A 10675-nucleotide genomic window follows, 5' to 3' on the forward strand; every position below is an offset into this window, starting at 1 on the left:
CATCACTTGGAAAGTACATTTGAACAAAATTCCCAAGTATAAAGTTATCAGATTATTTATAATAAAGAAAAATAAGAAGTTTATTGATGTTAAAGCATTTTAATATTCATCTGTCTATCCAAATAAGTGTTACAAATCTATATCTTACTAAAGCATTCCACTTTATAGTTTCATTTTTTTTTTAGTTTTACTTCTACTATCTGCAAATAAAATCCAATTTGTTTTATAACAAAACTAAATTACAATGTTTTGGAGGTAGTTAATATTTTGGATTAAAAAATCGACTAAAACCATGAGACGTCATCTCTCTATAACTACAGCTTCAATATCATTTTCATTCTCACCACTTCTCCAAGAAAACAACTCTTTTGTTTCATAACATTCTAACATAAATGCTACTGCTGAAACCATTGGAAAGATCTTATTAGTTTGTACTCCCTCTGTATCATAAAATATAAATTTTTAGAAATTTTTTTTGTATCACAAAGATTGATTTTCGGTATACTTTTATCAACTAATACTAAAAATTTGCAAATTTCAAGAATTATTAAATGAGAATTTAAAATTTTTCATGAATTACTATTGGATAATAATTATAAAAATACATTATTATTAATAAATAGTGCATATATAGTTAAAGATTAAATGTTTTCTTAATTTATGTGAAAATCTTAAAATATCATCTATTATAATATTGATGGAGTATGTTATTAACGTTTTTTATATTTTTTTAATTATAAAACAAATCTTTCTATCTATCAGGAACTATTATGCATTTTAGAAAGTGTGAATTACTTTTTGTTTTATCTTTAGATTCTAGGTGTGTTGATTCACTTCCAATTGATTGAGTTGTAAATTAGGATTGTTTGGGTGATCAAAATCTCTTATTTCAATATTGATTGAGCGAGTCAATCTTCTATTTATCATCATTTGTTCGGATTCAGAAAATCAACTCGTCAATCCCCATATCAACTCTATTAGAATTATGAAAAGATTGTGATATTCTTATTAATTAAACAAATGACTTGTACAAGAGTTTATATAAGCTAGATAATTAACGGTAACGTCATAGACTAACGTAACGTCAAACCGAATCCTATGCAACACTCTCCATTAAGTCCCTGCAACAACTTTGTAACGGCGTTTCTTCGTGTATCCTGATAGTCCCCCTTAAGTTGGCATGAAAATGTTTGAAATGCCGAGCTTACTCACAAGATTCTGAAACGGTCCTGGTTGCATTGCCTTGGTGAGGATGTCTGCAATCTGACAATCAGAACGAACATGAAGAAGTTTGAGAGTACCATCTGTAACTCTATCACGCACTATGTGACAATCCCTTTCAATGTGTTTCGTCCTTTCATGAAACACCGGATTATTAGCTATATGAATGGCAACTTCATTATCACAATACAATACAGTGGGAGATGGAGTAGGGAGCTGAAGATCCTGCATAAGACTGCGAATCCAGAGTATCTCACAAACTGCTAAAGCCATAGCTCTATATTCAGACTCTGCTGAAGATCGAGATACAACGTCTTGTTTTTTTTTACTTCCAAGAGATAAGAGAGTCCCCAAGAAAAACACAATAACTAGAGACTGACCTGCTTGTGTCAGGACAACCACTGAAGTCTGCATCAGCAAAAGCTTTGAGTTCCATACTGGGGTCTGAAGAATAAAACAAGCCATGTCCAATTGTTCCTTTGATGTAGTGAAGTAGTTTAGTAACAGCTTGATAGTGAATTGTATGAGGCTCAACAGTGAATTGTGCCAACTTGTTCACTAAAAAGCAAATGTATGGTCTTGTGATGGTCAGATAAATGAGCTTGCCAACAATACTTTGATAGGTCTCCGGATTCTCTATCAATTCACCAACCTCTTTCGACATTTTCTGATTCGGTTCCATTGGTATTTTTGATGGTTTACAAGCCAATAAACCTGCACAATCCAGCAAATCAAGCGCATATGTCCTTTGACAAATAGAAATACCTGCACTAGACCGAGCTATTTCCAAGCCAAGGAAATATTTGGCTGCTCCCAAGAAGAACTATCAGTAGAATAGAACCTGTAACTTTTGTGAATAAAGTGTGATCAGAGTGATTTTTCAGAAATCCCAAACTCGGCAGTGTCTCTGCAAATTTCAAATATCACTGCCTTGAAGCTTGTTTAAGCCTTTAGAGTGACTTATTGAGTTTACAAACTGCATTTGGTGGTATAGAGTCCCCCTCAATAGAGACATATCCAGGTGGTAGTCTCATGTAAATTTCTTCATCTAAATCTCCATTCAAGAAGGCATTAGAAATATTGTAACATCCGCGAACCGAAATCTAGGTTTAGAGATTGCATCGGTCGATGCACTATATGCATCGATTGACGCAAGGTTGGTTTTCTGCGGACAAGTTTAACTTAAGCGCTGCGTTTTGGGTTAAGAAAACCCTTAACTCGATTTTTTGTCTCATTAGGCGAGTTTAGCCGTTTTTAAGAGAAAAGAAGAGAGGAAAAGAGTTCTTAAGCGTTTTGGGAGATTCTTGGAGGTTTGTGGCGTTTCCTGGTGAGATCCGAGGCTTAGAACGTTGTAGGAGCTTGCTAGGAGTGTTTTCTTGCTTGTTTGAGGTTCAGAATCGTTTTGGCAAAGGTAAGTGCATGACCATGGCTTATCTAAGCTGGAGATCTCTCTGATTTGCTTGTTATGTGTTGTTAGGCTTGTTAGATTGTTATTTGGGACGTTAGGAAGCTTTCTTGTGGCTTGGGATCCAATTTTGTGGTTGCAGGAACGAAGATCCAGCGAGAAGCTTTGGGGAAAACGATGCTCAGCATGTGCATCGGTCGATGCAAGTGCGAGGACGGCGCGTAAAATCTAGGGTTTTTGTATTATGTCGAGCATGCGTCGGTCGATGCAATGGGAGTATCGATCGATGCAAGTGAACCTTGCATCGGTCGATGCATATCATGCGTCAGTCGACGCAACTCCAACAGGTGTCGGTCGATGCATGCTTGGTGTCGGTCGATGCAGAGTCCTGGTTTGTTATTGTTGATTGTTGATTGTTGGTTGATGGTTAGAGATGTCTCTATTGCTTGTGTGTATAGCCCAGTAGATGGGAGGATTGCCTTACTGAGTGTTTATAAAATACTCATGCATTGTAATTTGTGTTTGTAGTGCAGGTAAAGGCAAAGTGTGATCGTGGAATCAAGGCAATGAAGAGGAAGATGTTCTAGGGACTTGATTGGTTGTTGTATGGCATTGCAAGGTTGCTAGAGTTGGGTCATTAGAAACATTGCTAGGTTGCTGGTTCTATGATTCCTGTTGGTTGAACTTTGGATATTGTTATGTTATAATTACTGGTTTATTATTGGATATTTATTGGATATTAGTATTGGTTATTTTCGCTGTTGATTGTGATTGTGATTGTGGTTAGGGGGCTAGTGGGTATGGGACAACTAGTTGTAAATTATTTATTATTATTTTTTATTATTTTTTATTTTATAAAAAAACGGGTTGGGTCATTTCAGTTTGGTATCAGAGCCCTTACGGTTCTAGGTTTGGGTTCACTAGGCTTTGTGTTGTAGATGTTTGGGATTTGCATGCTTTGATTGATTATGTGAGTTAGTCAATTGTGTGTGGCATGGAGTCCTAGAACATCCTCTTCGAGCCTACTGTGTGATTCCACGGTGAGTATATGTTTTTTTTTGTGTTGGTATAATTGCGTGTTTAGCCTTCTGTTCATGGTAGTGTAGATGGTTAGAGAGGATGCTGTTGCTGGTCGTGGTCGTGGACGCGGATGTGTTCGTGGACGCGGACATGGTCGTGGTAGGGGCAGAGTCCCAGTGGTTAGTGAGACTGCGGACCAGAGTGTGACAGCTCAGGGTGTTGGTGAGTCGCAGGGTGCCCAGGAGGATTCCATGAGTGTGGCCGGAGGGGGCGGTGTTGATGCTCCAGTGGCCGGTGATGCTAGGGTCCCGGGTTTGGGGGTCCCAGCAGGAGGAGTCCCTGGTGTTGATCTTGCGGGCTTGTTAGCACAATTGTTGGAGCAGTTGCCAGCAGTAGTACTGGCTCAGGTTCAGGTAGTGCCACCAGTGGTGGCGGAGGAGCGGCAGCCAGTGGCTGCGGATGGAGGAGCACATGGACGTTATTTGTCCATGCTCAAGGAGATGAAGGGCATCGAGACTGCGCAGTTTTCGGGTGGTACAGATCCTACTGCTGCAGATGCGTGGAGGACGAGTGTGGAACGTAACTTCCATACTCTGAGATGTCCTGAGGAGTTTTGGGTGGACATAGGGGTCCACCACTTGATTGGTGATGCTCAGGTGTGGTGGAGATCAGTGGCTGCTAGGAGAGTGCAGAGGGAGATTACTTGGGCTGACTTCATGGGGGAGTTCAACCGCAAGTACTTCCGAGAGAGGCATTTGACCGGTTGGAGGTGTAGTTTCTTTAGTTATCTCATGGGACGCTGAAAGACCCCAACCCCGGCCATCTATGACCGGAAAGGTTCTCTCGTCCAATTTTTCTACTTAGTCATATTTTAGGGTCCATTCTTTAAACAAAGTTCATTTACACATTCTGTGATTTGATCTTTACAGTCTATATGATATAAACTTAGCGTAAAGCAAACATTCGATATTGTATTAATAATCAATGGATTTGATACAACTTATGAGTTTGCATAATAAGCTAGTACAAGTTGTATAATCGATCCTAGCTACCCTTATAACCACCACTCATCTTCCGAGAAAGTCCGAGAATTGCCGATAGCTGCCGAGTGCATCCGAGAAAAGTTAACGGAAATGCCGAGATGGACGAGAATTGCCGAGAGCTGACCGACGAGCGACCAAGAATGCTAACCGAACCACTAAAAAGTCTTCCCACCACCAAATTGTCTAAGTCAAGAGAGACTTTGTGGAAGATTATTTTAATCTTCAAGGATTAGTGGAAGATAGTAGTGATTATTTTAATTAAGGAAGAGTTAGTGGGATTTTGTGGGAAGATTAATTAAATCAAGAGAAGTTAGTGGAGTTAGTGGAGAAATTATTTAATTCAAGGGGTGTTAGTGGAGTTAGTGGAGAAATTAAATAATTCAAGGAGGGTTAGTGGAGCTTAGTGGATGATTAAAAAAATCAAGAGAGTTTAGTGGGAATCAAGGTGTCTAGCTCGAAATCTCTCCAAGTGTGATGACATGCTCTAATAACACTAAGAAGAAGAGAACACTCCACATGCATTGGTTTCCTCCACCGCCCAACCTCTCTATAAATAGCTCCTCATCTCTCTCATTTTCGCACAAGTAAAGAAGGGGTAAGGAGAGAAAGTGAGCGAGAGAGAAGAGAGAAAGAAGGGTGTTGCCACGAGTGAAGGAAGAGAAGAAGAGAAGACGCAAGACGAGACTATCGACCAAGGTTTAATCGATAAGGAAATCGATTCTAACCGAAGAAGAGATCCAAGTGTCCCGCGAGAGGAGCTTCATCAAAGGAGACCGGTCATCGACGGTTTACTGTGAGTTCATGCACATATTTTGCCGGCTTAGATGGAGGATCATAGATATCCATCTAGTGCGCGGATTGCATGAATCATTTAGATGCATTTACTTGAAATTCTTTTGTGTTTTTCTTGTTAAGTTTCATGCGAGATGAGGTTAAGCCGGTTGCTAGTTCGAAACGTTCTAGCAACAAGGGCGATAATGAGTTGGAAATACTTGAAAATTTATGAACGTAAATCATATAAACTCAAGTATAATTTGAGGTGAGGTTATAATGCGCATTAGTCCGCGGGAAATTCCGACTATGCGTAGTATAACTTGGTATTGTCATCTTTCCCATTCCATACCACATGCAGCCGCGACATGCGACCCATGTGCGTGAGTTTGTAGGGTTGGTTACGAAGAGTTCGGAGGTTACTGGGCTCGCTACCCTGGCCGAGGCTGTCTACACGACGGTGTGGCTTTGAGTGAGATCCGATCGCATGCCTTAGTGGTTGCGACTCGGTGATACATGAGGGGTTTAGGGAAAGGATGCATACCGGGCCCTATAAACTGGAACTTGTTAAAAACTCTTGTTTTATTTCAAGTTTAAAGTGTTGCATGTTGCATGCATGTCGTTGCATGCCAATGCATATAATTGCGATTGATTGTAGAATATTTTTGCTTAGCTTATCAGCTTCCGCTTGTGATCTCTGATTGATTATTGTGTTGTGTGCTTGCTTGTCAGTTGTTTTTATCTGCTTGCATGTTGGATCAAATGCTCGCATGTTGTTTTTATCTGCTTGCATGTTGATAGTTTATGCTTGCATGTTGTTTGTTGATGGGGTTTGGGATTGGGGTTTAATTCTTTGCAGGAACCCTGAGCTCACTAAGTAATCTTAGATTACTTATGATAATATTTTGTGCTGCAGGTAACCATAGAGTGAACTAGAGGGCGTGGTGAACGATAAGACTCCGGAGTAGTTTTGTTTGGTGTCTATTGTAAAATTCAAAGTATGTTTTGTTGCGAACCAAACTTTGGCGCTAAGCCTTGTTAACCTTTGGTGTAATCATCAGTAGTAAACTCTTCTAAGTTTTAATGTAATCGGATTTCTTTTATTTCAAACGAGTGATACTGATATAGACTTTGTCCAAGTCGGCTCAACACACGGCTTGTCTGTAGGGTTGTAAAGCCTTAAGGATGGGTCGTGTGGTCGGGAATCTCGTCGACGGACCGGCCAAGGGGCTTCATTCGTTCTTGTACCCGGTCGGATTGTTGGCGAATGTTTCTCAAGTAGCGTCTCGGGGCTGTTCTATGGCCTTGGTGGTCATAGTATAGTTCGGGGGCGTTACAACGGTGGTATCAGAGCATGGTTATGATGCTATATATTACTCGCGTTTTCAAATGATTTATCGAGTCAAATGGTCGCAGTAGACACTTAGGATAATCCGGATCATTCATTACTTAGGGTTAGATGGGATTAAGTAAACCCTTTGTTGATCGTGGATGCAGATGTCTCGTCAAGGATCCGAAAGGTCTAGGTCGACACATCGTTCGCCGGACACAGGGAGGGGTTCAAAGACATATTTCAACCAAACATGTTTATGCCGGAATGGAATATACCTGGCGCGACGCCAAGATACCCACCATCAAGTTCAACTCGATTTAGTACACCGGAGGGTATGTACCCGCCAGGATTTTCACCATTTGGACCATTCGCTACCTATCCAAATCCAAACAAGCCAAGGGGAGACCGAGTGCATGGAGAAGGACCGAGTGAGCCGAATGTGCCGGAGACTCAGTAGACACTTAAGATGATTCAAGACCTCTTGAATCACATGATCCAACAACAGCAGCAGGACCAAGCAAACCGTGCAGCAGAAGACCCATCCGACCAATTTCTAAAACGAGTAATGTTGTTGAGGAACTTAGGATTTCGAAAGTTCAAAGGAGACCCGAATATTGTGTTAGCAGACGCATGGATAAAAGAACTGGAAAATAATTTTGAAATGACAAGGTGCCCAGAGGAGTTTAGGAGACCGGTCGCGGTTAACTTTTAGGAGGAAGATGCTCGGGCATGGTGGGATACCGTAGTTCCTCGCTACCGATTTCAGACTATAACGTGGAGAATCTTGAAAAAGGAGTTTGAGCTGAAATACTTTCCACCAGAGTCACGTGATCGACTAGAAAATCAGTTCCTGCAACTGGAACAAGGTGAGATGATTGTTCGAGCTTATGGAAGAGTTTTTACAAGACTTCGGAGGTACCTGTACCAAGGAAACGACGACGAGTTAGCTATGGTCCAGAGATTCTTTAACGGACTCAGGCTAGATATAAAGGGAAGGTTGCACGCTGTGACATACCGGAGTGTCACGGAAGTAGAGGAGAGGGCTGTAAGTGTTGAGGAAGCCATTGAGACCGAGAATGAGATTTCGGCTCAGGAGAAAAAGAAGGGACCAGTCCAGCAGACTAAGATTGTGAACACCCGGAAGATGAATCAAGTAGCAGGACAAAATTGGGGTGCAGGCCGCGGTAAAGTTAAAATGAATGTTAACCAAGGAGGTCGTAATGTGAGCAGCATGGATCCACGAGGATGTTATGTGTGTGGTCAAGTAGGGCATTTTGCTCGAGTTTGCCCAACAGTTGAGGAAACAAAGAGTAACAACCTATCAACTGTCACATGTTTCTACTGTGGCGAGTTAGGGCACTATGCGAACTCATGTCCATCGAAGCCGGCCAAACCGAATGCCCAAACTGTGAACCGTGCGCAGACAGCAAACCAAGTGAAGGAACCCCCAGCGAAGAAGCAAGCAACCCCAGCAAATGTTTTTGCTTTAGGAGTAGAGCCACCTAAACCTCAGCAGGCCGCGAAGGGTCCTATAACAGGTTTGATTGGGTTCTAACTCTCTTGTGATTGGTTGTGATTGCTTGTGTGTTTGTGTGATTAGTTTTAGCATTGCATTTTGTTATATTTGCTTTGCGTTTAGGAACTTTACTTGTTGGTGGTAACCCCACACATGTACTGGTTGATTCGGGAGCGTCCAATAGTTTTGTGACTCCCGAAGTGGCTGACAAGTTCGGAGACTTGTGTGAGGAGGAGGAAGTAAACATCAATGTCTACACTGTTGGTAATCATCCACCGCTGAAGACAAGAAGATGGATCAAGGAAGTGTCGTTAGTCTTGCAAGATACGAACCTCCCGGTAAATCCTCTAGTGATGCCGTTAGATAGGTTCGATGCTATTTTGGGAATGGATTGGTTATCGGAACACCAAGCCCATATAGACTGCAGTAGGAGCAGAGTTATATTTTAAAATGGGGGAAGGACACCTCTAGTTTTCAACGGGATCAGCCCGAGTAAAACAGCATACTTCGCATCGGCAGCAAGAATTGGAAGATCGATGGAAGAGAATGAGGTTTATCTAGTCACACTTACCGCTATGGGAGGAGATGACAAGGAAGGCATGGAAGTTGAGGATATTACCATAGTCAAGGACTATGAAGACGTGTTTAAACCGTTGGAAGGATTGCCTCCACCAAGGAGCCATCCTTTTACCATAAACCTTGAGCCTGGAGCTACCCCGATTGCTAAGGCACCATATCGCATGGCACCAGCCGAGTTGGCTGAACTCAAGACTCAGTTAGAGGACTTGTTGGAGAAGGGTTTTATACGACCCAGTTCATCGCCATGGGGAGCCCCAGTGCTATTTGTTAAGAAAAAGGACAGAAGCATGCGCTTGTGTATTGATTACCGAGGAATCAATAACATAACCATTAAGGACAAGTATCCTTTGCCAAGGATTGATGAACTGTTAGATCAACTCGGAGGAGCAAGTTGGTTTTCGAAGATTGATTTAGCCTCTGGCTATCATCAAATCTCGATTGCGGAACAAGATGTGATGAAGACAACGTTTCAAACAAGATATGGCCAGTACGAGTTCGTAGTAATGCCATTTGGAATTACCAATGCACCGGCGGCATTCATGCGGTTAATGAATGAAGTTTTTCATGATTACCTGGATCGATTCATGATAATATTCATCGATGACATCCTTATATACTCGCGAAGTGCGGAGGAGCATGCAGATCATTTGACGAAGGTGTTGGAGAGATTAAGGGAGATGAAGCTGTTCGCGAAGTTCAGCAAGTGTAAGTTCTGGCAAAGGGAAATTGGGTTTCTAGGGCACCGAGTTTCGGAGCAAGGTGTGTCCGCTGATCCAGAAAAGATTGCCGCAATCCAAGATTGGCCAAAACCAACCTCAGTGACAGAAGTTAGAAGCTTCTTAGGCCTTGCAGGCTATTATCGGAAGTTTGTGAAGGGATTTTCATCCATTGCGAAACCGTTGACACGACTTACTGGGAAAGGAGTACCTTTTATATGGAGCGAGGAGGTAGAGGAAGCTTTTAAGAAATTAAAGGGAGCGCTGACAACAGCACCAGTGTTAGTCCTACCCGAGCCGAACCAACCGTATTCTGTGTTTACAGACGCATCTGTAGGGTTGTAAAGCCTTTAAGACGGGTCGTGTGGTCGGGAACCTCGTCGACGGACCGGCCAAGGGGCTTGATTTGTTCTTTTACCCGGTCGGATTGTTGGCGAATGTTTCTCAAGTAGCATCTCGGGGCTGTTTTATGGCCTTGGTGGTCATAGTACGGTTCGGGGGCGTACATGCATGGGTTTCCTCTTCGAGGAAATGGACGAAAATTTCCTTTTGATACTCCTCCGGGCAGCGAGTGGAGTGGAAATTCCTTACAAGTCGGCTCCGCCACTCGTCAGCAACAATCGGATCCGAACTCCCCTGAAAATATTTTGTTTTCAGTCTCGAGATATGATCCAATGCATCCAAGTAGTCCCTTCTCTTTCTCGGAGAATCTTCAGGATCCACTTCGATGGTCTCTGATATGATCGTGGCAAGCAAGGAGCCAGAGGCTGCAGAGCAACCGGAGGTGGTGGGAAGGATCACTCGTTCAAGAGCTAAGGAGATGGCCAAGGAAGCTCATTCACTCATAGTTGACGGGTCATTCAACCTACCAAAGATCCAAGTCTTCAACATATCCACCTTGAAGACTTCACCCGGTAATGAGGACTAGGTAACTTAGGTGTGAAGTTTGTACTCTTTTTCCCATAGCTGAGTTTTGTCCCAATGGGTTTTCTCAGCATGGTTTTTAATGAGGCAAATGGATCACTACGTCGAGTTATCTAGAAATCATTACCAAAGGGGAATAATGTACTT

The sequence above is a fragment of the Camelina sativa genome, unplaced genomic scaffold (assembly GCF_000633955.1).
Source record: "Camelina sativa cultivar DH55 unplaced genomic scaffold, Cs unpScaffold00486, whole genome shotgun sequence".
In the NCBI taxonomy this organism is placed as follows: Eukaryota; Viridiplantae; Streptophyta; class Magnoliopsida; order Brassicales; family Brassicaceae; genus Camelina; species Camelina sativa.